This window comes from Phyllostomus hastatus, unplaced genomic scaffold (assembly GCF_019186645.2).
Source record: "Phyllostomus hastatus isolate PE091 unplaced genomic scaffold, TTU_PhHast_1.1 phas_scaffold_555, whole genome shotgun sequence".
Classification (NCBI taxonomy): Eukaryota; Metazoa; Chordata; class Mammalia; order Chiroptera; family Phyllostomidae; genus Phyllostomus; species Phyllostomus hastatus.
The window spans coordinates 12,779,506-12,803,252 of NW_025334036.1; the positions used below are offsets into that span (position 1 = coordinate 12,779,506).

The 23,747-nt window shown below is 39.5% G+C and overlaps 1 long non-coding RNA gene across 1 annotated transcript; it reads left to right on the top strand.

The window, feature by feature from the left end:
- Positions 1 to 64: 64 nt before the first annotated feature.
- LOC123809571 lies at positions 65 to 12,528 on the top strand. Its single transcript, XR_006784023.1, has 4 exons — positions 65 to 219; positions 3,756 to 3,869; positions 4,485 to 4,524; positions 5,216 to 12,528. It is a non-coding gene; the product is annotated as an uncharacterized LOC123809571 (long non-coding RNA).
- Positions 12,529 to 23,747: the final 11,219 nt, after the last annotated feature.

Here is a 23,747-nt window from a genome sequence, read left to right on the forward strand (position 1 = left end):
TGCTTGTTAGTCTGACCCAGTCCATTGAGTTCTGTCTCATTTCTCTTCTTTTTCAGAATATTCCCTGTCTATAATCGCACTTTTTCCTCTCAGTTGCTGGTTAAAATTATTTTGCAAGTTGGAAAATAAGTGCAGTTTTATTACATTTGCAACAAACTTAATAGATTAATTAGGAGACAGTAAATCTCTTTAGAAGTGAGCCATCTTACACAACAACAGGTATGTTTCTATTTTTAATCAAATTTTTGTGTTGGGATACTGCTACCATAGCTTTTGTTCTTCATGTTTGGGCCTTTTATAGTTGTACTGGTGGGGTTACCCATCTAGTTTATTTTCATACTAGTATATAAAAGCCCACTTTGTATACTTCTTGGATGGTACTTCATTTACATTCCAACAGCACAGATATTTTCCAAATAAATAGCAGCAGGCAGCAAAACCTTCCTTCGGTTAATGGATAATATTTTAATTTTGTTAGTTTAAGGTTTGTCCCTTATGATTTATTTTAAGAAGCTTAGCTTTTATTGTGAATTTTTAGCCAAGTTTGTAGACAGATTTAATAAAATGCCTTCGAAAGGGCTGACCGATTGGATGCCTGTGCCAAATTTATCTGTTGATGAGCAGTTTGTCTTACTGAATTACACAGCTGTATGGCTGTCCACATTGTAACGCTGCCTCGAACACAGGTGGATCAGCGTCTAGGTCCCTGATTTCATATCCATTGGGCAGACGCACATCAGCAAAATTGCTACGAGTCCTAGTTCTGCGTTAGAGTTTCTGATTTTTTTAACTTTTTTTGTTCCATTAAATTTTTTGGTTAAGAAAATCAGATGTATTAACCATGTTTTTTGTATGAAAATATTCCTACACATAAGGATAATACCAGTATTTTGCAATATGTTGCAAATTTTAGTCACGATTGTATTTTTTAATTGTAAGATTGTATACACATCAGAGTTTTAAACAGATCATATTCTTATGGTCATATTCTTTGGTCATGTTCTTATTGTTAGTGAGAGTTCCTTATTATCTTTTACAGTAAGTCTTTGTGAAAATGTTTTCTTGTCCCAGAGATAACAGTTGGAACCACTCTGGTGCTGAGTTGTTAGCGTATATTCTCACGCAGGCTGTGTTTATGTCTGCCTTTGCATTTGGACTGATTCATTCCCACCTAGAAATCTTTCCATCTCCTATATCGTACATTTTTCTCTGCTTGTTACATTAGATACTTTTTACATATCTGATGTTTAAAATAATTTCATTTGTAACTTAATGTTTGTGTTTGTTGTACTGTTAGATTTTATTGACTACTCTATGGTGTGTTGAGTGCATTTTGGGTCTGTACTCACTCATACATGTGAATTTATAAACTACATAAATACCTTTATGAACTTACACAGATATGTAAGTTAGTATGGATTATAACAAAAGTATAACTCCCATGTTAGAAATATGTGTTAGGGGCATTCAGTAAGATACTTGTTTACAATGTACAGAGCTCTGTAATTGTGTTACCATGTAGTTTTCCTAATTTGAATATGGATGTGCGGATGTTGATTTTATTTCTTGTAGAATGTTTTACCATGATTTCGATTTTTCACGAGCACATACTCAAACAATTTCTTAAAAATACCCCAAGTAGTATCTGAATGCACAGCCAGCTTTTTTATCCCTCATCCAAGAAATAACAACCAAGACCTAGTTTTCTGTTGATTTTTTTCAGAATGTATATCGTTCAATATCAAGATCTGAGGACACCAGTATTTTTCAAGCATAATCGTAATCAGCCTACTGAAAAATAAAAAACATAATTTCATAGTGTTAATCTCACAATGGAATATCAGTACTACCTGTGAAATATTTTCTTGCTAAATCTTAATTGTTAACATGTTTTAAAGTAGTTACATTAATCAGCCCTTGAAGAGTTATGCATTCTTTTCCATCTAGTTTGTTTGCTTATGGTTTGACTTCGTAGATGGTCTTGGTTTTTATTTTTGTTTTTTGACTTTTATTTTTGGAAGACATCAGGGTGTGTACCCTGTGACAGTTATATTTTTATTTTTTGGATATGGTAAATAGCATCTGTGTGGTAGTGTTTAACATATTCATGAGTTTTCTGTGGTAGTTTTCCATTCCTTATTAGACTGGTTTTATTCCAGTCGTATCAGTTTAGTACAAGATTATGGTATCACATCATGTTCGAATGCTACAGCATTGAGTCATTCAGCTGAACTTGGACAGCTTTTCTATAAATCATGGCCTCTCTTCACTAGCATTTTTTGCTCTAAGAGATAACTAAAAATGATGAGTAATATCTTCATTTAAATGAGAACTCTCTAAAACTACCATTTTTTAATTCAAAACAGTATATAAATGCGTTTGTCAATTTCAGAATAATGAATTTGATTTCTCAAAGTCTCTGCATGTGATTAATATAAGTTCATATAACAGTCTAAAGACACAACTGCAAAGAAACTTCCTTTGCTAATAGAACACTGGTAATGCCAATTAGGAAATCGAGATAGAATAAAATATTTTAACTGCTAACAATTCAAATGGACATTCAGTTAGTACAATTCACTTGTATAAGGTGAAGTTAGATGTTTTCTTTTTTTCTCAGCCTTTCTAAAATTTTAATTCCATTCCTATTTGTATGTAGCAAGTTATGATTGATTTTGTTTGCCTTTTATTTAACTTTTTATGTTTACTTTCTCTTTCAAACATGTTACATCACATACTCATTTGTTACCTTTCCTCATTCTCACTACATTGTTTTGGGAAGATGTACTTTGGTTCACTCTTATAGCTTTAAAAATACTTACATGTATATTTTGCTTTTGAACAAGTTGTGAATATCATGATATCTTGAAGGTTAAAGATAATATTCCATTTCCCAGTCTTTTGTGAGTATCAAAGAAAATAGTTAATAGTCAACTTTGAGTTCTGAAACTAAATGGCTGCTGTTATTTTTATGCACTTCATTTTATAGCTTCAAAATTTCCCTATAAGTACTTTATTGTTTAGTTTCCTCATCAGTAAAGTGAGGCCAAAATATGCTTTTGTGTTAGGTTCTTAAGTATTAAGTGTCTTATCATTCAGCTAAAAGGCCTGGCCTGGCTGATCACCTGGGCCTTTCTGTTTGTGTAGTAGCACTGGTGGTAACTCCAGCAGTGCTGTTAGCAGTTCATTCGGATGGGATAGATTCAGTTATGTAGAACAGGAATGGAAGAGGAATTGGCTATGGATTCCAAATGCTTAAAGATATGTAACTGGACATGTTAGTAGCACATAAATACCTACTAATGTAATTATGATAATGGAGGAAAGAAAGTCCAGTAAAGTCAGTCTGCAATTATTAGGATGAGGAAGAAGCAATCTTAAGGCAATGAATTTAATATACAGTGAGTATAAAATGAACTTGTCAACTATCACATTAGCAATTCAAGATGTTTGATGAAATGAAGAATCAGATGGGATGTAAAAAGGGAAGACAGAAAAGTCATATGTTTTTATCATCATAACTCTTACTGGCCTCATTTATGAAGTCTTTGGTGGCCACTAAAACCATACAGGGCTGAAAACAGGGTTGTCCAGTAGAACTAACTCTAGTGACCTCACAAGAATAGTTTACAATGGTAATAATCATTGTATACTTGAATAATTGGGGAGTTTTAGCAGTTTGTTCAGAAAGGGAATTTTACTTTGTGATTTATGTTGGTTGTGCGAATATATCACAATTTTTCCATATTTTTCAGTTTTAACTGAGGTGATACCAGTGTAAGAAGTGAGACCTCTTAGACGCTGGCATTTCTGTGTCCACATTCTAGTTTTGTTTGTCATTTCTGTGGAGTTTTTCTTCAAAAGTACTGGTAAGAATAATCAGTGACACTGGTGTACTCTTTGTTTACTTTTGCCCACTTTGATGTGCAACCCAGTTTTGTTGTAATGCTTGAAAATTTAAAACCAGATACGAATTCCATAAAACATTGTCAAATTATAGTGATGGCCAATGATACACCATAGAAGGTATAAAAAGGTTTAGTTTTGATACAGTGTTTATAAATAGGTTTTGGTGGACTACAGATACTGCTTTTGGTATAGAATGTGATGTTACCTACACAGTATAATGTCTACATTCAGTTTTAAGTTCATTTAAATATGAAGTGTTTTGGAATGAGTCTGTTAACAGTGGATGGATAAAGGGAGAGACACGAGTCAGGCAGGTTGAGGGGGGACTATGAAAGGGGTATCAGGATTATAAAAGGACCAGGACCACTTTGATTAGGAAGTAGAATTGGCTGCAGATACTATGGGTCTAATGACAACAGAACATTGAATTTTATTTACAGATGTATGAGTTAGGGCATTGCTAATAGTGGGTAGACTGTGGAAGATGGTTCTGAACACCCTTTCATTTGATGTCAATGAAGGAAGATTGTTCAAATATTTTCAAGCATTCCTTTTTTTTCTCTTTGTCCCACAAGCATTTTCCATAAGCAAGGACCAAAGAGATTGTGACTGCAGGTAAGAGCATGAAGGCTAATATTCTGATTTTCAGATACTCCCTTGGCTGTATTGATGATGGACTATATTCTTGTCTGAGTTACTGAATGCTATATTTGTTTTCATTAAACCTGTTGTGTTGTCTGTGTGATTATTTTGAAGTTACAGTTCAACCCAGGAGTTCAGTTGTCTCTTGGTAGTCACCAAGACTTAATAAAATCCTAAGTCAAAATACAAGATTTTTTTAGAGTTAGTCCTATTAGAAATTGCACAAGAAGCTTCCAGGAGGGCAAGGAGAAGAGAAACATGGATAATGTCCCAACAATATTTGGGTTTGTTCAGAAGTAATCACTGTGTGATTTACAGAGCATATTATTAAATTTACTCTTTATTAAATGCATCCTTGTACCATCATTTTAATTTTGATCCTGATCTGAAATATGAATTCAGTGACACAGAATGTTAGCTTAAAGAATGCATTTGTTGGAGGAATGACATGAAAGTCATCAGGAGTGGCAGATGGGTACTCACGGGACAGCAGAGGGCCCGACGCAGGAAGAGGATGGTCTCATTGATTTGGGGCTGTCAGCTCACCTAGGTTTTGTAGCTTGAGGATCCTTAGCATCAGGACCCTGGGAGTCATGTTCCATGGAGTGACAGTGAAGTCCCTGACTGATACTGATCTGCAGCATCTCCCTCTGTCCTCTCCCAGGTCGTGAACGTGTGGACAAAGCATCCTAGACACCTGCGGAAGTGGCTCCATCCACAGCGTCCCCCTGATGCTGTCATGCTCCCCGCTTTGGGAAGCCGATTGTGTCTTTGTTTCTCAGGAATAGGACTGACCTGCTGTTTGGCAAGTAATTGCCTGGAATGTTGTTTCGGACTTCTCTTGTGCTCTGAACGTATCACGTGATTTTGCCTATTTTATTTATCCTCATTGAATTTTTAAGATCCATGTCTTAGTTTACCGATGGGAGTAAGATACAGGTGCGTGTTAAATGTAATTATGCAGCATGAGGACACCTTGGTCACACCCAGACCAACAGCCTGACTTTCTCACAAGCCAGGTGTCTCCCATGGACAATTAGAGTACCATTTTTAAGAGACTTTCTTGTTCATTTGAATCATGAGCCCACAGTTTTTATTGAGGTCCCAAACAAGATCATTTTATGACATCTGTGTCACCTGCAATAAACTGTTGGCTTGTTCTGTTTTCATTGGACCTAGTAGATACCCTTCTAGACTAGGATTTGGAGTTGACCTCTTCCCAATGTCCCATCATTTTACTTGACTGCCCTCAACACTTGGGTTGTGGGAGGCAGTACACCCTCTCACCGACATTGGGAGGCATGGTGACACTATCTTGTAGAATCCATGGTTCCCGAATTTTCTTAGTATCACTGAAATTTTCTTTTGGGGTTGGGGTGAAAAGTGGGAAGTAATATACTTCACTGTTACCCCTGTTGCACCGACTTTCTTTTGTTGCGGGTTTAGTATAGATGCCTGAGTTCATTCTAGGTTTGAACTCTGCCTGGAGAGAACTCACTACATCGCCCAGTCTGTCTCAATAGACTGTCTTGACACCTAGGACATTGACTGGGCCACCAAAAATAAATGGGTCTTTCACCAACTTAAAGCAATCAGTGGTCATTCATCCTCCATTTCTAGTTCCTAGGGGAGAAATAGTTAGGCATTGATGGTAAAGCAGTTAACTTTTCTCAGCTTATATAAGTTTATGTTGGATTTATTTTATATATATGCCATCATTGTGGTACATGTTTTGTAATTTGATGTTTATAATATTGTGGATGTATTTTCAAAACAATAAATATAACTTAGCTATAGGTTATTCATTGGATGTCAAGTATATACCCTATTCGGTTCATCCATTTCTCTGTTTGGGAAATGCAATTTACTATTTATTCGTTTTTGCTGCTGCATATAATGTTGTGATGTATATAATTCTAGTCATGCTCCTGTGCTCCTGATGCTATAAAATAGATCTCTATAAGTGGCAGCTGGAGTTCATCAGTTTTGCATGCCCTTGATTTTGGTGGGTCCTGTAAAATCACCCTTGAACTGTTTCCCAGGCCAGCCCACAGCCGTCGTGCCAGGGCCGTGCTGATTTTCCTAAGAACTTCAATGTGAGGGACAGTATTAATCCTTTAACATTTTAGCCAATCTAATAGGTGAAAATGCTATTTTTTTAACCTGAGTTTAATTTCAACTCTAAATGGCCGTGGATAAAATACAGCAAATAGTGATAGATGATTTATTGCAAACAAACAATAGCCCACCTTTCCTTTCATCACAAGAGTCACCTGGTTGTCAGAGGCAGACACTGTGGACCTTTTCAAAATAAGAGTCTTCTTAGAGGTTGATAAACTGCCTAAGAATACATTCTTTTGGCTTTTTACTTTTAAATAATTGTGGATTTAGAGTTTCAAGAATCATACAGAGAACCCCCCCATATACTACTCACCAAACCAGATTTTTTCCTACAGTGTTGTGTTCTCTTTCTCTTACTTTACCTCCCTCTCTCTGTCATCCACACCCCCTTCCCCTCCCCTCATTTGCCCTCATTTATTCAGATTTGGTGAATTATTTGTTAGTAAGTTGCAGATACTGTATCCCTTTAACCCCAAATACTTTAGCATTCACTTTCTAAGAGCTTGGGAGCCCTTTTATATTAAACCTGATAGAGTTGTGTAAATTAACTGAATTTATCAGTACTATACTACAAATATATTGCATTTGTATTTGGTCTGTAGTAAGATTTTATCAGATGTTCTAGTAATGCTGTTTATTATTTAGTAATTAATTCTTATTATTATTAACTCTTACCTATGGATATATTGATTCCAGAGAAAGAGGGAGAGTGGTTGGGGAGAGAGACATCAGTGAGAGAGAAACACAGATCGGTTGCCTCCTGTTAGCGCTCCGACCTGGCAACTGACTCCACAACCCAGGCATGTTCCCTGACCAAGAATCAAACCTGTGACCCTTTGATTTACAGGATGATGCTCCAACCAACTGAGCCACACTGGCCAGGGCTCTAGTCATGTCCTTTACAGCAATTTTTCTCCTCGTTCAGAACCCAGAAAAACAATGCTGAGTTGAATTGAAGTGTTAGGTTTCTAGTGTAATTTAATCTCGAAAAGGTTCTCATTTGTTGTTTTCACCTTGGTGACTTGGGTATGCTGGGAAAGGTAATGCCTTACAGCTTTTAAAGTGGTCTCTTGGATTTTGAATTTCTGGTGTTCGGGAGAAAGATTACGTAACACATTTTTGGCAGGAGTGCTTCATAATTGGCGTGTACCTTGGTGATTCACATCAGGTGGCAAATGATGTCCCTTGGTCCTGTCATTGGTGCCATCAACTGTGATCACTTGGTGTCCCCTAAATGTCTTTCCTTTAAAGTTCAATTTTGTTATAATTACGAACTGTTCTATAGGGTGATCATTTGAAGCTGTGCCCTGTTCTGTATGTCAGCAAACTTTGCCACCATGGTTTTAGGAGCTGTGGGGGTATTGATGATAGTTAGAAATCTGATACTGGTGTGTACATGAGTTGGTGTTCTGCCCTGAGGAGGAGCTGTTGTACGGGCGGCTTGTGAGGAATGAATGAATTGGTGACCCCTAGGACAAGCAGGGACAGGGTCATCTGAAGGGTTAAATGAAGTTGTACGTTTAAACCATGGCATAGAATGTGAGGGGCACTTGGAATTACTTAAGAGGTGGAGAATGAAGTACATTCTGGTGACGGAGGGACAAGACTGTATTGTGGGTAAGGTGGCCCAGCTTAGGGATGTGGCACTGCTGTCTCTGTGGCAAGGTGCTCAACGGTCTCTTGAGCTGGCGGTGAGGCGAGGCGGGGAGTTCATGTTCAGGTTCACTCTAGATTGATAGTCTACATAGATGGGTAAATCAGCAGTGTTCTCCCTACTTTCATTTATTTCTTATTAGGTTCTATTTACAAATTTTTAGAGAGAAGGGAGGGAGATACAGGTAGAGACATTGATCAATTGCTTCTCCCATGCCCTTACCTAGGGACCTGTCTTAGAACCCAGGCATGTGCCCTCACCAGGAATGGAATTGACACCTTTCGGTTTTGCGGAGTGATACCCAGTCAACTGAGCCGCACCAGTTAGGGCATGCTTGTTATTTCTTAAGTTTTCATAAGTGATGAATCATTTGCACAAAAATGCAGGCTTTTTTGGTAAATGGCTTAACTGAAAGGGACAGTAAGTTAATTGCAAAGCGGAGCTTTATAGTTGGGTGAAAATGCCAGTTCTGTATGTATGTTCCCAGTTAGAATATTCTCTGCTGCCTGTTCTGCGTACTTCATCACACAGGATCATACAGTCCTGTTAGCTTTCCTTAATTTTTTTCAGAAGACAATTAAACTCCAGAACTGAGGTATCATTCATTATTAAGAATTATAGGCCCTTACACAGGTTTCCCCTCCCATGATGTCTCACTTACCATTTTTTCCAAAGGTATAGTTCTCACTGAGTGGCTGGGGCAAAAGTCACTGCCCTGTTTAATGGGTGTATTATATTCATGATTAACCTGTCAGCTGCTTTGGGTTTGAGAGGTTCCAAATTTCGATTTCTACAGCACTCCAGGTTTCCATTATTCTTGAGTATTCGTTATGGACTAACCCAAGTCAGGTAGGACAAAAATCAGTACTGATAAATTAGCCAAACTGGAATGAAAGAGGCAAGTGACATGGTAGCTTCAATAGTTGGAGTGAAGGTATTGTGCTGGGTTGGTGGATGTAGACGTGTGGAGAAGTTCTGAGATCCAGGATGCGTTTTGAGAGTGTTGTGAGTCATATTTCATGAAGTCTTGGGGTGCCCGTGGGTAAAATAAGAGCGGGACTCAGGATGGTGATGGTCTTCAGCCACCGAATGAATGGTGTTACCACCATGGACCAGGCTGGGGAAGGTTTGTTTTCTCCGAATGTATGCTAAGAAAGAGATCTGTTTTGCTGGTCAGATATTTATATTAACACCCATGGACTAAGATGTTGATTTTAGAGGTAAAGATAGGCGTGTGGACTAGCTGGTGGAGATTGGGGATAGAGGTATTACTTTGGATTGTTTTGTACACAGTTGTTACCTGCATCCGTGGCAGAGGATGAGATCTAAAGATGATGTGGGGGGAGGAATGGGTTCACGTGAGGACTGTACCTTGGATGCGTAAGCATTCAGAGTTTGAGGAAGGTCTATGAAAGGGGATGGTCAGAAGTGTCCAGAGTCATAGAGGGAAAACCAAAGAAGTAGCTGCCTTAGGCATGGCATTCACTGAGAAACACAGTTAAGGTTGGAGACAGAGTATCATTGACGTTGAGTAAAAATGCTATACAGTGGGGGATGGTATTTATTACATTTTATTTGAGCAAGAACAAATCAGGGGCTCCCTTTGGAGTCTATGGTTTGCCTTCTAATGCTACCCTTGTCAGCCCAGCACAGGCACACGCTACTACCGTGTCAGTTGCTTGCATGAGTAGTAAATAAAATGGAGATGCCCCTCAGTCATACAGGTTGAGATCCTGAGTAGTATTCGTCATCACAGGAACACTGAACACAGCCAGTTATCTTCCTCACAACACTTCATTCTTCTCATAATAACCTTGGCCGTTCCCACTTGCTTTGGGTCTGTCTGCCTGTGTTCATTGGCCACAGTAGGACTCCTCACAAAGGCAAGGTCACTAGGGTGTCCCAGAGATACTGGCTTTGGGGAGATGTAGAGCAAAGACTTGAAGAATGGGATGGGTGAGGGTCCACGTGAAAGGAAGGGTAACCACCTAGTCATCAAGAAGTGGAAACATAGTGAATGAAGGTTGGTACTGGGAATCAAGGAGCAGATGGAACAAACAGGAGGTGGTCTTTGGAAGGAGAGAAGAGGGGAAGGAGAGGAGACCAGGCTGAAGGTCCATTTCATGGACTAGTTCTAGGTCAAGGGAGACCACATGGAAGCTGATCTTTCCCATTTGTGTCTGGAATATTTCCAGAGGTGTAGTTGTGGTACGTTGACACTCCCTAGCTAGTGGTTTAGAGATGAGTCTGGAGATTTCCTGTCCACCCTGTCGAAATTGCCACCATTTGGTTCATTTTTGTAGTGAAACTTAATTGGGTGACATTGGTGAATAAGATTATATAGGTTTGAGCTGTGCAGTTCCATGATACATCAACTGAAGATTGCATGGCGTGCCCACCTCCATTTACTTTATAACACGCTTCATGCCTCTAACATTTCAGTTGGCGGATTTTGTTTTGTTTTCATGTCTGTTGGTGTGGAAGTAATGAGCTCCTCTAACAGGGACACTTTTCCTATTCAAATTTAACTCTCCGTTACCTTCCAGAGCCCAGTATGTCATTGGTATACCGTTTTATAACTGCATTCACTAACCTGTGTGTTTAGATGGTTAATGAGTGAGGTTCTGATGAATTAGCCAATCAAGGTCAGGAAAAGAAAAGTTCGCGGGGTCAGGTGACCCAGCGTGAGGCCACTCTGAAGGTCACAGTCATAATTCACAAAGTCACATGTTCTGTGGTCTATGCTGAGTGGCAATGTGCAGGTACAGGTGTAGTATCAGGGAACCAACTGTCTGCTGGATTAGAGTTCATGGAGTTACGCATGCCCATTGGTCATTGTGCAAGTGGTCAGGTTCACCCCTGAATACCTTTCCTGTCATCCTGGTGGGTACCAGCAGAGTTTCTTTCTTCAATCCAGAGACAGTGCTTTGCAGGGGTGGACATGTTCCTCTGGGTAGAGTATGCATGCCACTGTTTTTAGAATGACCGTGTAAGAGCAGACAGATCATGATCAGTAAGACATTAAATAGCACCATATAGTCAGTAACGTCTTTTAATCATGAGGCGGAACTATGTGGTACAGTCTGTATGACTGACTTCAGTGAGACCATTCTGTGCCCCTGTAAATACTGTATTTATGTTGCTACCTTCAATTTTTGTAGCTTTTCCAAATTTTTCCTTTGTGCATATGCTGTATTGCTGTGCTAAGTATGAATATTTCCCAAAACAATGACAGGTTACCAACTCTGTGACCCAAAGTCACCTGTTTACTGTTACTCTTAGGTTTGGAAAGTCTAGAATAGTAATAATTGTCAATTTTATGGATATTGTGAAGAGGTAAAAAAAAAAAAGCCCTGTCAGCGGCGGGGGCTTTCCAAGGTATCACAGAATGTTGATTTCTAGGACTTTGAAATACTACATGAATGGGAGATTACCTCCTTTCCTTCTGGCTTTTAACTGGTTCTGGGTTAGTTGAAGATTTCCTCCGATTCGATTACCTTTAGGAAAATACCACTGCTGGTTCAATTTGGGAGTAGTGATAACTGCCACCAGAGCCCCGTAAAAAAAGTGACTCATGATTATTTTGATTCATAATATTCCTTCACATGCCCAGAATGCTCCATCACTTAGTGGAAATAGTGCCACTGTGCAGTGAACCTTCAAGCGCATCCAGGACAAATGGGACATTGGGGATGAAGCTGCTGTTGATCGGTACTGAGATCTGAATTCTCAGGAATAGCCGAGTGCTTATTGCTTCATCTTCCCCCATCACATTCTTCAGTGTTGCATTTTACAGCCTTGTCCTTAACGCACTTCGCAACATCCATTCATCTGATGTTCTGTGCATTCTGTCTCCTTTTCCCAAACTAGATATAACGAGCTCCTATTTGACAGGGACATTGTGTTTTGTTGCCTCATTTTATGCTGTAATGTGAGGAAGTAAGAATTCCATTGTTGTTTGTCAAACACATGTATGAAGGAGAGCGTGAGAGAGGTCAACAATCATGAGAGAATACATAGCAATAAAGGAGTCCTAGAGTTATTCAGATGCACGCGTGATGCGCTCTAATTCCCCAGTCTCTCATGGTTGGAAGTGTTGAAAGGAGGACATAAAATTCAGTGATTTTTTTCCACCCCAAAACCTAACTTGTAGATATTCTTCTGTCATAAAGTATTCTATTTAATAATAGGTATAAAACCACGAAAACGTCTGAATTCGGGAAACTAGAAAAGGACCATCCTTGGGGGCCTCCCTCCCAGCTATTTCACATGTGATGATGTGTCATTCTATCTTTCCTTGGCCCCCATGTTGCTAATAACCCTTTTGGATTTGAGCAAGGAAGGGGGGAGGTAAGGGTTTGGGTCTGCGTATTCATTGGGCTAAGACAACACTTTGTTTCTTGCCCATGGAAATAAAAGGGCTGCATTGTTCCAGTTGCTACTACTTTTGTGTAATGCTGGTTAAGAAATCTGTGTTCCCCAAATTTTCCTCCCAGCTTTATTGAGGTATGAGTGACAAGTAAAATTGTACGATATTTCAGTATAAAATTGTACATAGATAAAGCAATAGTTAAAGTTGCTATGCTGTATGTAAATAATGTGACAGGATTCCCCCCATCAAGTTGATGAGAACATCCATCACCTCACACTTGGACTTCCTCCTGGCTGAGAACGACTTTCAGTGTTAGTTAGAATACAGCATTGCCAACACTAGTCGCTGTGGTATACGTTAGAATAGATCCTCATAGAATAGATCCTCAGGCCACCTTCATCTCTTGTAACTGAGGATGAACCTGGCTCTGTTTCACCCACTCCAAGGCCCTGGCAGATACTTTTCTACTCTTTTTTTTTTTCATAACTTTGACTCTTTAAAAGAATATTTCCTATGTACCTGATGCCGGGTTGTGTTTGGTTTGTTCTGTCTGGCCTATTTCACCTAGCATAATATCTTCCCGGTTCATCTTACCACAATTGATAAGTTTTTTCCTTCCTTTTAACAGTTTTTTTTTGTGGGTGTGTCCATATTTTCTTCATCCATTCATCTGTTCGTGGGCACTTCGGTTTTGTTCCCGCACCTGGGCTGCTGTGAACACAGCTGTGGAGATATTTCTTTGTGACTATTTTGTTTCTTTGGGCTGAAATTCCACTTGTTTTCAATAGCTGATGTACCAATTTACATTCTCACTGGCAGTGTGCAAGGGTTTTCTTTCCTCTGCATTCTCACCAGCATATGTTGTTTCTTTGTATGAAGTTTTATTTTAGTTATTTATTTAAAGATTTTACTTATTTTTTGGAGTGAGGAGAAGGGAGGGAGAAAGTGAGGGATAAAGATAACACTGTGAGAGAGAAAGATGGATTAGTTGTGTCTCTCATGTGCCCCCAACCAGGTACCTGGCCTACAACCCAGGCACCAGGCATGTGTCCTGAGCAGGAATGGAACCAGCAAACTGGCTGTTTGCAGGATGTCGTGAAATGAAGGGAGTCTCTGGTCTTTCTGACAATGGACATCCCAGCAGGTGTCACATGATACCTCATTGTGCTCTTGATTTGAATTTCTCTCATGGTTACCGACGTTGAGCAACTTTGGAAGTACCTGCTGGCCATATATATATCTTTGAAATAATGTCTGTCCTAGGGCCTTGGTCCTTGTCCAGTTTTAAATTAGTTCGTTCTTGTTGTCCCTACTGAGTTGGGTTCCTTTTATGTTTTGATCAGACATGTTGTTTATAGATCCTTCCATTGTATTGGTTGCCTTTTTCATTTTTTCATGATTTCCTTTTCTGAGTAGACGCTTTATCGTTCAGTGTCATCTCCCTTGTTTTTAGTTTTGCTTATGGTGTCAAATCCGGAAGGTTATTGTCGAGATCAAGGTCAAGAGTTTAGTCTCTGTGTTTTCTTCTGAGAGTTTTAATAGTTTTAGGTCTTATATTGAAGTGTTTAATCCATTTTGAGTTGGTTTTTGTCTATGGTATGAAATAGGAGGCCAGTGACATTCTTCTAAATGTGGCTGTCCACTGTTTCCAACACCAATGACTAAAGACTCTGTCTTTCCCAGTTGGGTATTGTTGGCTCCTTTGTTCAAAATAAAATGACCTGCATGTATGCATGGGTTTATTGATCACTCCGTGCTGCTCCATTAACCTAAGTGTCTGTATTCATGCCAGCACCATACTGCTTTGATTATTACAGCTTTGTAATACAGTTTGAAATCAGGAAGTGTGATACCTTGGACATAGTTTTTTCTTAAGATGGCTTAAATTATCCATGCTGTTTTGAGGTCCCACCAAATTTCAGGATTTTTATTCTCTATTTATTTGAAAACCACTATGGGAATTTTGATGGAAATCACATTGAAAATATGGATTATTTGGGGTTAGGATTTATTCTTCCAATCCACCAACACAGAAGAGCTTTCCACTTATTTGGGTTCTTTTTAGTTTCTTTCATCAGTATCTTGTAGTTTTCAGTGTAAAGACATTTTTCCTCCTTGGTTAAATGTGTTTCTAAGCATCTTACTCTTTTTGGTGCTGTTATCAATGACATTTTCTTAATTTCTGTCACAGAAACAACTGACTTACATATATTGATTTTATATTCTATAAGTTCAGTTATTCCTGAAAATTTTTGGTGGAGTCTGAGGTTTCCTGAATACAGTCATGTACCACATAGCGACAATTCAGCCAATGAGTGACCACAGCCATGATGGTGGTCCCGTAAGATTAGAATGGAGCTGAAAAGTTCCTGTTGCTTAGTGATGTCATTGCTGTCACCATGTCATCATGTGACACATTACTGGTGTTTGTGGTGATGCTGATGTGAATAAACCTACTGCACTGCAGTTCTCTCCACTATAGCAATACAGTTACAGAAGTAGGCTGTGCCCCGAGGTTCTCAGCTTTTCACCATGAACGTGATGTTGCGTTTCGTTACATCGCTCTATACCCACTTTGCTGAGAATTATTACAAGTTGTATTTTGTCAAGTGATTGTTCTGCATGTATTCAGGTGATTGTAGTATTTTAATCTTTTACTTTGTTCCTGTGCTGTGTCACACTGATTGATTTATAGATGTCAAATTACCTGTGACCCATCCCTGGAATGAGTTTCACTTGATCATGGTGTGTGAACCCTTTAATGGATTGTTGAATTGGTTTACTAGCATTTCATTGAGGTTTTTGCATTGATGTTGATTAGGGATATGGGCCTGTAATTTTCTTTCCTTGTGGTGTCCTCATCTGGATTTTGTATTGGGATAAGGCTGGCCTTACAAAATGAATTCGGGGGGTATTTTGTTGTCTTCTATTTTTGAAAGAGTGTGAGACGGATTGGTTTGAATTCTTGTTGAATTTTTGTGAAGAATTTAGCAGTGAAAGTCTGTCCCCAGACGTTTCTTCTTGGAGTGGTTTTTGATTGCTGCTTCCGTCTCCCTTGTGTAGTAATCAATCCATTCTGATTTTGTATTTTTTCATTTTTCACTCTTGGTAGGTCACCTGTAGGAATTTACCTGTTCATTCTAGACTGTCGTATTTGTTAGCGTGTAATTGTTCCTAGTATAGTCTGTACCTCAAAGTGATCTTTCAGTGCACAAGGGACCACATACACAAGGGTGGTGCCATAAGATTACAGTAGAGCTGAAAAGTTCCTATTGCCTTCTGACCTAGTAGCCATCCTAAGGTTGTAGCACAACACATCACTGTTTCAAAAGTGGTCTTTCAGCTTTCGTTGCCCTGGGAAACTTTTTGTGTCTCTCCTAATTCTGAACACTTACTTTGCAGGGTCGAGTGGTGTTGGTTAGTGGCTTCTCTTTCAGCACTTGGAATGTATCGGCCCACTGCCTGCTCTCCTGCAATGCTTCTGCTGGAAAACCTGCTGCTGGTCTTAACAAGTTGCTTTTTCTTGCTGCTTTTCAAAATTCTCTTCTAATCTTTGACATTTGACTACTCGATTATATCAGTACTATGTCTTTGTGTCGGTCTCTTTGGATTCCTCTTCTTCGGTATCCTTTGGCATTCCTGGATGTTGAATGCCTTATTATGGAAGTTTGTAGCCATCATGTATATAAATAATCCTTGTGAATAAGTTATAAATAAATAATAAGTAGTTTCTCTATCTTCTCCTTCTTGGGCCTCTGTGATGTGTACTTTGGTCTGTCTGATGTTGCTTCGTGAATTCCTTCAGCTTCACTTTGCAATCTATTTTTCTTTTGGCTACTGTGATGAATTTCACTACCCTGTTTTTGCCAGTCCTTTCTTCTGCTTTGCCTGCTCTGCTGCTGAACCCCTCTATTGAGTGTTGCCATTCAGTTTCTGTGTCCTGTAGCTCTGTGATTTCTTTTTGGCAATGAGAAGTTCAACCTCTGTGGAGCAGTTCACATTTTGTTTCTGAGCTCCGTGATCATCTTGACGAAAGCTGTTTTAAACTCTTACTGGATAAGTCACTCATCTCCATTCTATCAAGATCTGGTTTTTGGATGTTGTGCGTTCCTTTGGAGCACATTTCTTAATTTTCCTTGACTCTGTGATATCTCTAGGTATTAGGTAAAAAAGCCTCCCCTCCCAGTCTGCACAGAATGGTCTTCTGTAGGAGGTGAAGCCTGTCCATCAGCCCCACCTAGGCTTCTGGTTGGCTCTCAAACCTCGGTGATTCTCTCAGCCTTCTTTTTTCTCAGTGGCTCCCAGTATTTGTGGAAACACCAAGACCTGCCAGTGTCCCAAAGGGGGGAGTGTCATAGTCATCACATATAGGAAGGCCTAATAGGAGCTGCACCTAAGGCAGCAGCTGGGAAAGTGTGTAGTTGACTCCCTTCCCAGGGAGAAACTGGGAGATGAATGTATTTGCCTGCCTACCTTGTGGTGGGCCTGGGTGGAGAGCAGCCATGGTCAGGGCTGGCGGGGGGATGGGGGTGCTCCTGTGCCTGTAAGAACTGTTTCTGTGTTCTCGCCAGTCCTGTGGGACTTGGGGGTTCAAGCCCACCTGACTGTGGGAGGCACATCATCCAGGGCCTTTCAGGGGGCTGCCGCAAAAGCTGGGTTGCCAGATGAGTGTAGAAGTTCCTTCCAGGAAAACCTGTTAAGTTGGTGTTTTTATTGGAGTGGGTAGAGGGACGGGGAGAAGTGTCTTCCTCCTTCCCTGGTCTCTCGCGTAAATGGCAACAGACCCTAGTGCCCACTGAGTTAGAAAGCTGGCCTCCTGGCAGCAGCTTTTCTTTAAAGAAATTATTGTTAAGAGAGAGTAGGACGGAGGGAAAAAGAGAAGTATGGATGTGAGAGAGAAACATTGATCGGTGGCATCAACCTGGCCTACAACCCAGGCATATGCCCCATCGGGGAGTCGGCGACCTTGCAGGTTTGCGGGACAGTGCTCAACCTGCTGAACCCCACTGGCTGGAGAAGGCAGCAGCTTTTAAAGTTAGCAGATGAAGTTCTTGTTGGGACAGACTTGAGGTGGCTGTTGTGCATGCCCCTCTGCGCCGATCCCCGGGATGACATTCTTTCTGAGTACTTGGACTGCCTGTTCGAAATGCTTGCTTTGTTTTCTGTACTGTTGGGAGGCAGGTGGGCACAGCTTCGGTGGCTTTTAAGGCCTGGGGTTTTGCAAACCTAGCTCTGTGGTCATTGTCCTAAAAGTTGGAGTGCTTGGTCGGCATCCAGGCCCTTCACTTCTCAGGGAGAAGGTGGAAGTTAGGTTCCCTCCTGAATGTGTGATTCTGAGCTGAGGGTGGGATATATGGTAAGCGTGTGTCTCAGCCTTTATTTAACTTGTTTTGATAAGTATTTTGATAGTTTTTTCAGTATCTTCTAGAGAGAGGGCGAGGGACGTAGACAGGGAGAGAGACACTGGTTGATCAGCTGCCTTTTGCTCTGATGGGACCGAACCCACAACCGCGGCATGTGCCTAGACCGGGAATTGGGCTGGTGACGTATGGCTTCGAGAGACAATGCCCAACCCACCGAGCCATACTGGTCAGGGCTTGATAAACATTTTTTAAAATACATAGCGATTTTCTCATTAGTCTGATGTGTATGAATCACTCAGGTGAGGTCTGCATGTCTTCCGGAGGAAACTGCTCCCCGTGTAGGTGTTGTAAATCCAGGAGGGCGGGATGAGGGGAGCTGGGGAGCTTCTTGGGTCACCATCTTGGCTGGCTCCCAATTCTTGAAGTTTTGAATTTTTGTTGTCCTTGAAAATTCTTACCTTCAGAAGCATTTTCTACAATGATATATTCAATAATGTTTTAATCTCCTGAGTTTTCTTGGTCTTGGGTAAGATGTCCCACTTCAATGGCAGTCAGATGAGTCCTTTCTGTCATATCCCTGGGATGCGGAACCGTTACTCTGAGATTGCATTTCAGTCTGGTGTTGACTGGACTATTTCATGTCAGAATTGCTTCCCTTTGAGAAAGAAGTGAGTTAAGAACTTGGCATTGTGGCAACTAAGAGGAATGTTAATTCGCTACACAATCTTCATTAGCTACACAGATGTAGAAGTCCTTCATTGATTTCTTAAAGATACTGCATGGACTTCTAATTTTTACTATTTCATGCTTTTTATCTATTGAATGGTTTTAAATCTTGGAAGACTTGGTTTTTGGCCTAGTATATGATTTGTCTTGATAACTGTATCATAGGCACTTACAGTTTAGGTCCATTTATTCTATAGTGTTTGGGTATAGTGTTTTTTAAGTGCCCATTACGTTGAGATGGTTGATAGTGTGGTTTGTAACTTCTAAAGTGTCTCGTTCTATAAATTACTGAAATAATAGAATTTAAAATCACCCACCTATGATTGTAGATTTGTTTCCTACTCCCTTTATTCTGTCAGATCCATTTAATGTCACCTAACTATTCATGATTGTTACGTCTTTCTTGTAACTGGACCCTGTTCCATTACGAAATGTCTCCATCTCTGATACTCTACTGTCTTCCAGTTCATTTGAAATTGATACATTCACTCTAGCCTCCCTGTACTTAAGTGTGTGTATGATGTGTGGTCAGATCATTTTTTCCTTTCATCCTGTATCTTTTTGTATAAAGTCTTTCAGACGGCATATACTTGGGATATGTTTTAACCTTTAAGAGTTGGTGTGTTCATTCAATTTATGTTTAACACAATTATCGAAAAGTTAGATTTAAGTGTTTTATTTTTTATGCTGTTTTCTAGTGTCATCCCTGCCAGTGTCGTTCTGTTTTTCATTTTTGTTTTGTTTTTGTGTTGTTTGCTTGTGGGGTTTTTTTTTTGGTTCTTTTCTGCCTTCCATTTCATTATATGACTTTTTTTAGAGTTTTTTATTTTTATCTTTATAACTACCTCCTTGCATTTTAGTGGGTGTGTCCCATTGATTACAATACTTATATTTAGTTTAAGACTGTTACATCAGTAAACATAAGAATCTTTTACCTGTATATACCCATTTCCCCAGTCTGCCCCATTTCATGGTAGAATTCCCATGTATGGGACAGGGCAGAAGTAGGTGAATAGTTGTGGGTGTGAGAAACAGTTGTTAAAGTTACTGTGTTAATCATAACTGTGTGTTTTTCCATATGAATGACTGTAAACCTACTTGTGCTCCGTCCTGTGTATCATATCTATATATACTCTATGTAGGTCAATGGTATAATTGCTTTAAGTACCTATTATTATTGTAAAGAATTTAAAATGGAAAAGTATTTCACATGTACTTAAATATTAATGAGTTTCATTGCTATTCATCCTACTGTGAAGATACATGTTTCCTCTTCCTGTTCATCATTTGTCTTCCTGGGGGACTTTCCTCAGCACCAGGATGACCAGTGATAATTTTTCTTAGTTTCTCTTTATCTGATAGTCTTTTCTCCAGCCCATTTTATTGAGGGGTGTTGTTCTTGAACACAGCATTGTGGTTTGCCTTCTTCCCCACTTGTACTTCAAAGATAATGTCCCATGGTTCCCTGGTCTTTATTTGATGTAACCATTTATTTTTTCCATCAATGGGAATATAAAATAGTGGAAATGAAAGTTTTGGTTAGCTGGACAGGTTTTGATAGAGGCTTTAACAGTAGTTACGGAGAAGTCTGAAGGCATGTTTTACGTCGTGTTCTCTGTGACTGTTGCAGAGTTGTGAGAAAAGGAGCTCCTTTGACAGGGAATTGTTTGGGTTCTTGCCTCACCTGGAGCGTCATACAGAAACAACCATCACATAATTTTAAGTGGCTAGTGTAGCTGTTACGACCTTTACAGTGCAGGAATAAATTTAGAGAGGTAATGGTGCTAAGAGAAGACAGTGTAAAAATGTTGGTGTGAGTTAACGATAATGATATTATTTGTTAGTTAGTTGACAACGCTACCATTATTGTTGAAGCATGGAAATGGGGAATTTTAGGCAAGTGTGCTGTGCTGTGGACATTTCCCATGAGTCCCACAGAATTGATTCAGCTCTTGAAATACCATGTTTTCATTTTTTTAAGACAACATAGTTTTACTGAAGACCTCTGAATTTTGGTGAGATGCATTTAGTCTTCTACAATTGTATGTGTGGTTTGAAAGGTGTGTTTTTTCCACCGTGACGTGACTTCCGCGTGTGGCAGTATCTTTAATGTACACCATCACAAAGACATCTGCTGTCCTGTAACCTTAGAAACTTAGAATCAGTCTTCCAATGTACGTGTCAGATATTTGTGTCAGTGGAGACAGAAGCACTCAGTACTGAGAAACTTACACTTCTCTTTCATCTTGTTAGTTTGCCTTTCATAATCTGAGAATGTCTGCCTGTCCACCATCTATTTATCCATCCATCATTCATCGTATTACCCGTTTGTCTATTCATCGCTTTCACCATTAGAGACACGAGTCAAGGGAGGATGGCAATGGCAGACCAAAGGAGTCACCCCACAGGGGTGGCAGTGGTCTCTGAGGTCATGATGGATAGGAGGAGGAAGAAAGGAGAAAGGGGATAGTGAGGACTGAGGGACCGCCCCCCCCAGCACGAACTCTGCTGTTATTACTATATTTGAATTGAAATGACCAAAATAGATCTGCCTCCATTTTATGTCAGCCTCACGTGAGAAAATTGAGATTAAATGCGAGGACACTGTGCTTTCAGCCCTGCTGGATTCCACATTTTTAAAACTAATTTTTACTGACATGTAATTATATCTGCAGTCTGTTAAATCAGACCACGAATTGGCAGGTCTTTTGGGAAAAGGGCCAGATGGCAGGCAGGTCCCGTCGTTCAGACTTTGTGGTCCGTGTTACAGTTAGTGTGCTCTGCTGTTACTGCATGAGAGCCGCCAAACTCGGTGTGTATTGGGATTCATCTGGCATGTGTGTTTCAATAAAACTTTATTTATAACATAGGCTACAGGTGCGAGTCTACCGGCCCCTGAATTGTAGAGCACTGGTTGAAACCAAAATTAACTCAGCCACATGGTAAAAATATCTGAGTATCATATCCACGTATCATTTTTATGAAGAGTCATTATAGCTCCTTACTGACTTTCATAAGAGAATGCTACAAATGAGTACTAGTGGCCATTGTAACCTATACTGTGTAAAACTGCACTGTGTAAAGGATTGGAGTGATATGAGCCCTCTCCAGGTATAGATGGAAACATTTCTCCCACCTTCCACATGTAAGGTCTCTGAGTTAGTGTCCCAAATCCTGCTGGCCTCCTTTACACCTTGGGCACAGTTTGAATCAAAAGGTTCTCTCTCCCATCTCCTTGGGCACTGACTTCGGTCTGTTTTGACTTCATCCGAGCCGTTGAAATTGTTTCAGCATCTCAGAATAGGATTGGTTTATTTCAAGGATATAATTGAACCTCGTTTATCAAAATTTAACAGCCAGTAATTCAGGTGTGAGCAAAAGTAGGTTCATACTTGTGAGTACACAAAACACTGCGTTTATTCTTGCATTATTTATGGATTAGTGTAGTCTTTTCCACACAGAAGAACTATAAACCTACTTTTACCCTTATATCTCAGTGAAGCCAATGGAGACGATCTTTAATCCAAGTAAACAGTGATTTCCACATTTGGTCTTGTGTGTCCATTGGCTGCATTGGAGGGTTTAGAGGAGAGAAAGAGAATTTACAACCTGCCAACTGAAAATGAAATTGGGGCTACTTCATATTTTGTAGTCAGTTACAAATATGTATGTATGGTTCCTTGAAACTCACATGACAAATTTCGTGTTAATAGTCTGTGAAAGGCTAACTCAAATTAATTAGAAAAATACAAGCACCCCAGTCTAAAAGCAGGAAAGCCTGTACATATGAATTCATAACAGGAGAGTATGGTACATGGCCAAGAGCGTATGGAATAATTACAAATATCAATTAAATGTGTGTGCACTCTCACACACAGTGAAACAAATCAACAATTGGTTACCTTTTTCACCTATCAGATTAAGAGATACAACATGTGGAGAATTTTGGACTCCTGATACATTAAAAATCTTTCCAGCAGACAGTGGAAGAAATATGTTAGATGAAAATCAGCACATTTTGACTAACAATTTTAGTTTTAGAAATTTACCTAGAGGATATAATATGTAGTGTTTAAAGATGTATGTAAACCCAAGAGTCCTTGTTGCAGCCTTAGTTATACTTGTAAAATTAGAAGTAACCTGTTTATCAAGTTCTAATGCCTGGGTTATTAGTGATCCATGTAGACAATTGGTTGTATTTAATTATATATAGTAATGTGTGTTCAAATTAATTGTTACGATCTAGGTTTTTCAAAAGCTCATTTTTTCACCAGTTACTGAATTACTGACTCTGTTTTAGGCATTAATATTGTATTTCATTCATGTGAAATGATATATGTTTGCTTTTTTGGACATGGTCAATAAACTAATTTTATGGGAGGAATATTCAAAAATGGTGATAGTGAGTTCTGCCCATTATTTGACTGTTTTATTTGTGTGAGTTTGTGCGTGGTTTCAAATATGAGTATTTCAATTCTATGTAGCACTTAATGAGTTTTTAGGGTATGTAGTGCACAGTGAGAGGTAAACACTTTTTCATGGATTATCTCATTTAATATTAACAATAACAATGCCATGTAGGCTATTCCTTTTTTAAAGAATAAATACTGGCCAAGTTTGAGGTTGAGTTTATGTAATTCATCCTATTCTTCACAGCTTATGAAAAAACCCACGTGGTGTCACAACCTTTGAAAGGTAACAGTGAAAAATACTTCTAGTGTGCTAAACTGATGGAGCCAAACCATGTTTTGGGGGGAATGTTTCCGAGGTGTCATAGTCATTCTCCCTTTGACTTAGAGTCAAGAGTCACGAGACTCCTCAGTACAATTCCTCAGGTTACAACGTGTAAGTATTGAGATGGTGTAGAAACAGGATAGAGGCATGAACAGGATACTGATTTGTGGGAAATTTTGTGGTATAAACCTGCAAAGTGAACCTCCAGAAATATGGGGTGCCCATG